Below are 6,157 nucleotides of genomic sequence, written 5' to 3' on the forward strand. Positions count from 1 at the left end.
AGCTGGAGTTGGTGATGAGCAGTGAAGTGGCCACGTTTGTGGATGACAGTGAGCCGGTGGTTCCCAAACTGGGCCATGGAAGGTTTGCAGGGTTGAGCGGGCTGCAGTCCCACATGGGCGTCTGGGCGCAGCATGCCCGCTCCTGAATGAGCTTGAGTTGTGTCAGGTCAGCAGGGGAAGATAGCCCTTGCTTTCTCGATAGTAGAATGGCATGGGAGCGTAGGGACATGGCACAAGATGCAGGCGCTCCCAAACAGAGCCAGAGAAGCAGGCACAGGCTTGTTTGTTGCAGCAGCAGGTGCTGGTAGAGGAGCAGGCAGAAGAGGAGTCAGGCAAACGGTCCAGAGGTCAGGGATGCAGCAGGTCACAGTCACGAGAAGGCAGTCCAAGTCAGTACACAAACCAGCAGCACGACACACAGAAACTCCACCACAGCAACCCGCACTTGGAGTCTGCTCTTGTCCCCGTATATACCAGGGCCAGCCAATCAGAATGGGGAGACCTCATAGTCACAAGACAGTCTTGTGACCCACTCTGATTGGCTGTCCAGTGGTGCATTGCACCATTCCTACATAGCCTACGTGACTCAGCACTCATCTCTCCCCAAGTCACATGACTCCCAGCTGCAACAGGTGCAGTTGATTGCATCAGCTTCACACCAGGCCCAGATATCAGGGTCTCCTGCCACATCATGGCTAATAATCTCAAGCCTGGGATGCCAAAAACCTGACAAGTTGGCTGGGTGGCAGCTACCACAGCTACCTGACTGATGTGGCCAACACTAACCAGCCACACCAAGCAACTGGTACTGGCTGTGCTGAACGAACCAGGAGGCTGCAGCTCTCATCTCATCAGTATGGGACTGCAGCAACTGGATTGTCCACAAGCAGCTGGTCTTTCCCCTGGACAGGCAACAGGGAGGGCAGAGCATGAGAATTGGAGAGGGGGAGGAGTCCTTTTTAGGCTAGAAGTGGGCCATGGTGCTGAAATGTTCAAGAAGTGCTGTACTAAATTTTGCCAGGTGGTGAAGGGATTGTGAAGAGCTCCAGATGGGGCTCTCCAAAATGCGGAAGTGGGCAGCAAAATGGCAGATGTACTTCAGTGGAAGTGTAAAGTGATGCACATTGGGGCAAACAATCAAAACTTCACATATAGGCCATTGGGTTCTGAGCTGCTTGTGATGGATCAAGAGAGAGACCTTGGGGTGCTGGTGGACAGCTCGATGAAAGTGTCAACCCAGCAGGCAGTGGTGGTAAAGTAGGCCAGTTCCATGTTTGGGATATTAAAGGAGATTGAGCTAAAATGGCTAATATATCATTGTACAAATCACCAGTCACATTTAGAGTATTGTGTCCAGTTCTGCTTGCAGCATCTCAAAAGGATATAATGAAAGTTGAAAAGGTGCCAGAGAAGCGACCAATATGTTTACTGGGCTGAGGCACCTCCCTTACGAGGAAAGGCTACAGCATTTGGGGCTCTTCAATCTTAAAAAAAACAAAGGTGCCTGAGGGGGGACATGATTGAAACCTAGAAAATTATGCAGGGTGTGGATAAACTGGATTGGGGGATGATCTTTTCGCTCTCACACAACACCAGAACCAGGGAACATCCACTGAAATTGAATGCTGGGAGAATTAGGACAAACAAAAGAAAATATTTCTTTATCCTGCGTGTAATCACTGTGCTGGGGCAGCTCCCCTGTGAAGAAGGGCCAGAAGTGTTTGGGGCTCTTCAGTCTAGAAAAAATGCACCTGAAGGACATTGAGACATACAAAATTATGCAGGGAGTGGATAGAGGGATGTTCTTTTCCTTCTCATACAACACCAGAACCAGTGCGATCCACTAAAATTGGCTGGCAGGAATAAACAAAAGGAAATATTTCTCTACTTTGTAATTAATCTGTGGAACTCCTTGCCATAGGATGTGGTGACGGTACTGGGCCTAGATATTTTTAGAAGGGGATTGGTCAGGTGGAGAAAAAGCAGGACTCCACACTTGGTCCCTGAAAGGCCCTAAACCGAAACAAAGTTCCTTAAAGTCCCTTTTCAATCCAAGGTACCTGAAGACCCTAAAATTGGGTATACAAATTTTTTTTTGAATAATTTATGTAAACTTTTGATTTTCAGTATAACCCAGGAAATCTGGCAGTCCCTGGATGTGAAGAGGGTGGTGTGGGACCCGGAAGTCAGACAGTCTTTTCATGCCTTTCCAGGGGTCAAGAGTAAAACCGAAGGACTCCACAGCTGCCTCGCTGCACTGGTTGGGCGCCTGCATTGAGTTGGCTTATCAGTCAGTGGGAAGGTCACCTCCTGAGGGAATCACTGTGCATTTGATGGCCTCCTTTGTTGGTGGAAATATGCAGGGTGACCACCTGGTTGTCACTTCATACTTGCAGTGTTTAAGTATGAACATAGATAAGCCCTCTTCAGTTGATGCATGTTCAGCATGTGGGTCCTTCAGCAGGTGGTTGGACAGTAGCCTGTTCCATGGCCTGGCCCTCTGCTGCACTGCTGTCATATCCCAAAGGGTCAAGGAACGCCCCCCTTTGTCTTCCAGAGAAAAGCAAAGTTCTTGTGGATTCTTGTTCTGGGGAAAGAAGGGGGGCATTCCAGCCACCTCTTCCACCAGGTAATGCGCCTCATCCTCCTGGCCTCAGGTGGGGAGATACCTAGAGATTTCCTTAACATTTTGGAGGGCTGATTATCCCAGGTAGCATCTTCTGTTGTGTGTGCAAATGTATTTGTGTTGCCAAGTCTTGTGTTTTTGAGGTGTAATGAACAACATGCACCATTAGCACCCGTGGATGGGTTGGAAGATTGAAGGGTGTTCTGGCTATCCAGTTCTGCTCTGGAGGTGGGATGCCCTCTGAGAGAGGAGGGGACACCATCTTTTGACAGGCCCTGCCTCCTGAAATTGTAATTTCAGGGTCAAATTTTTTTAGAACACCCTTATTTTTGGTCATTTAATATGGCTAAAATCAAAAACTGAGTTAAAGTTGAAAGACAAGCTAAGCATTGAACTTAAAGAGTTAATATGCATTAAAAGTGTTTTTGGTTTGAACCTAACTGAACTTAAGAGTAGCCCCACTGGATCAGGCCATAGGCCCATCTAGTCCAGCTTCCTATACCTCACAGCGGCCCACCGAATGCCCCAGGGAGCACACCAGATAACAAGAGACCTCATCCTGGTGCCCTCCCTTGCATCTGACATAGCCCATTTCTAAAATCAGGAGGTTGCACATACACATCATGGCTTGTACCCCGTAATGGATTTTTCCTCCAGAATCTTGTCCAATCCCCATTTAAAGGCATCCAGGCCAGCTGCAGTCACCACATCCTGTGGCAAGGAGTTCCACAGACCAACCACACTGGCTTAGTGGTGGGGTTTTTTGTTTTGTTTAAAGCATTCTTTTGAGTGATGTCCCATAGTTTTTTTGAGGTCCCTCTTTTAGTCCCTTTTTGACCTGAAAATACCCTCAAGTCCCTAAACTGGGCCTGAACATGGAGTATGAGCCCTAGGAAAAGTCCATCACAATGGTAAGCCATGACAGTATGCAACCTCCTGGTTTTAGAAGTGGGCTGTCTCTGAATGCCGGATTCAAGGGAGTTGGCAACATCATATGGGTATCTTGCTGTCTTGTGTGTTCCCTGAGGCATCTCCTGCGTTCCTGTGAGATTGCAGGTATGTTAAGAACATAAGAACGGCCCCACTGGATCAGGCCAGAGGCCCATGTAGTCCAGCTTCCTGTATCAAGAGCCCTCCCCTGGTCCATGAGGTGGGCCCTGGGCCTGATCCAACAGGGCTCTCCAGATGCTCAGGACTGAGGAGCAGGCATTTGGCATCACCTTCTGAGCCTGTTCTGCCTTGCCTTTGTTGACTTGAGGCACATGTGGCCTGCCTGCACAGGGGGGACATTTTCTAACTTCTGACCAACCACCGCCCTCTTCCAACAGCTGCTACAGCACACAACCGCTTGACTGCTGTGACTTCACGTGCAGTGGCTTGCATCCTGGGCCCTCCCACCTGCCCTTAGGAGCCATTCTGGAAGCCAAATTGCTAACCAGGAGGGTGGGAGGCCTCTTCTGGGTCATGCCACGTCAATGCCACTGGCCTCTGAAAGCCATTTCTGGTTCACTCTCAAAAAGCAGTAACAGCTTTTCTGAGGCCTTTGTGGTCAGTTCTGAGACCCACAGAGTGGGTTGTTGGTTTGGCACAACTTGGAAGAGCCCCCCCCTTCCCCGCAGTATGACCCACCACGGAGGCAGACAACAAGGAGGGTTGCGATGCTGAGAAGATTGGGAAGTGCTGTCCCAGAGGAATGGTGCTTCCCTGCTCCAAGGCGTTCGCTGAATGCCTGCTGGGTAAACCTGGAGTTGGGAGAGGGATTCAGACCATTTCTGTCTCTGCTCTCCACTGGAGGCAAACTGTCCGAGCCTCCATCCAGTCTCCCCAGAGCAGCCCTTCCTTGGAGGCTGGCTCCTCCCTTCCCCTGTCTGCAGCTGGCTCAGGACTGCTGAGTGTATTGAAGGGTGGGCATGGGGAGGGGAGGGTTTGTGGCCGGAAGGGGCTTCTTGCTAAGGCTGAAGCTAGCCTTCACCCCCCTCCCTGGGCCAGCAGCAGTGACTCCAGGCTTACCAGATAGTGCCTGCCCCCACGTGGGGTGTGGCGAGGAAGGGTCCCTCTCCTCCCCAGCCAATCTGCTCCAGCTGTGCTGCAACCCCTAAGGCGGGCTGCCCCCCAGAGCCTGCTGTAAAACAGGTCCAATCTGTGGTGGGAAGGGGCTCACATAGATTAGAAGCCATTATCTAATAAATCTGGATTGTGGAGCAAGGGTGGAAGTTGCCAAGTCCTCTGGGGACAAGGTCATACTGCAGGCCTGCCAGCTGTGGAGGGTTCTGCACCAGCACCAAGCCTGCATCTCCAAGCTTGGTGCAATGTTGAGCAGAAGAGTGCAGAGTCCAGTGATTTCTGGAGGAGAGGGTGTGAGAGAGTGGCCTGAAGGGACTGGCAGAAAGGCTTCTCCTCAAGCCCTGGAATAGGGCAGCAGCCTGAGAACGTTTTGGAGCCACCTCAGGAGGAGGAGGAGCGCAGAGCCCTCCGGAGAGGGGGAAGTAGCAGTAGCTATGCGACCAAAACAACTATGCGATCTCTAACAAAAACCCTTGACTTCCGACGGGCGGACTTCCCTCAAATGAGGAGGCTGGTTAGAAGGAGGTTGAAAGGGAGGGTAAAAAGAGTCCAGTCTCTCCAGAGTGCATGGAGGCTGCTTAAAACAACAGTAATAGAGGCCCAGCAGAGGTGTATACCGCAAAGAAAGAAGGGTTCCACTAAATCCAGGAGGGTGCCCGCATGGCTAACCAGCCAAGTTAGAGAGGCTGTGAAGGGCAAGGAAGCTTCCTTCCATAAATGGAAGTCTTGCCCTAATGAGGAGAATAAAAAGGAACATAAACTGTGGCAAAAGAAATGTAAGAAGGTGATATGGGAGGCCAAGAGAGACTATGAGGAACGCATGGCCAGCAACATTAAGGGAATAATAAAAGCTTCTTCAAGTATGTTAGAAGCAGGAAACCCGCCAGAGAAGCGGTTGGCCCTCTGGATGGTGAGGAAGGGAGATAAAAGGAGACTTAGAGATGGCAGAGAAATTAAATGAGTTCTTTGCATCTGTCTTCACGGCAGAAGACCTCGGGCAGATACCGCTGCCCGAACGGCCCCTCCTAACCGAGGAGTTAAGTCAGATAGAGGTTAAAAGAGAAGATGTTTCAGACCTCATTGATAAATTAAAGATCAATAAGTTACCGGGCCCTGATGGCATACACCCAAGGGTTATTAAGGAATTGAAGAATGAAGTTGCAGATCTCTTGACTAAGATATGCAATTTGTCCCTCAAAATGGCCACAGTGCCAGAAGATTGGAGGATAGCAAATGTCACGCCTATTTTTAAAAAGGGAAAGGGGGGACCTGGGAAACTATAGGCCGGTCAGCCTAACATCCATACCGGGTAAGATGGTGGAATGCCTCATCAAAGATAGGATCTCAAAACACATAGACGAACAGGCCTTGCTGAGGGAGAGTCAGCATGGCTTCTGTAAGGGTAAGTCTTGCCTCACGAACCTAATAGAATTCTTTGAAAAGGTCAACAGGCATGTGGATGCGGGA

The sequence above is a fragment of the Tiliqua scincoides genome, chromosome 4 (genome assembly GCF_035046505.1).
Source record: "Tiliqua scincoides isolate rTilSci1 chromosome 4, rTilSci1.hap2, whole genome shotgun sequence".
Lineage (NCBI taxonomy): Eukaryota > Metazoa > Chordata > Lepidosauria > Squamata > Scincidae > Tiliqua > Tiliqua scincoides.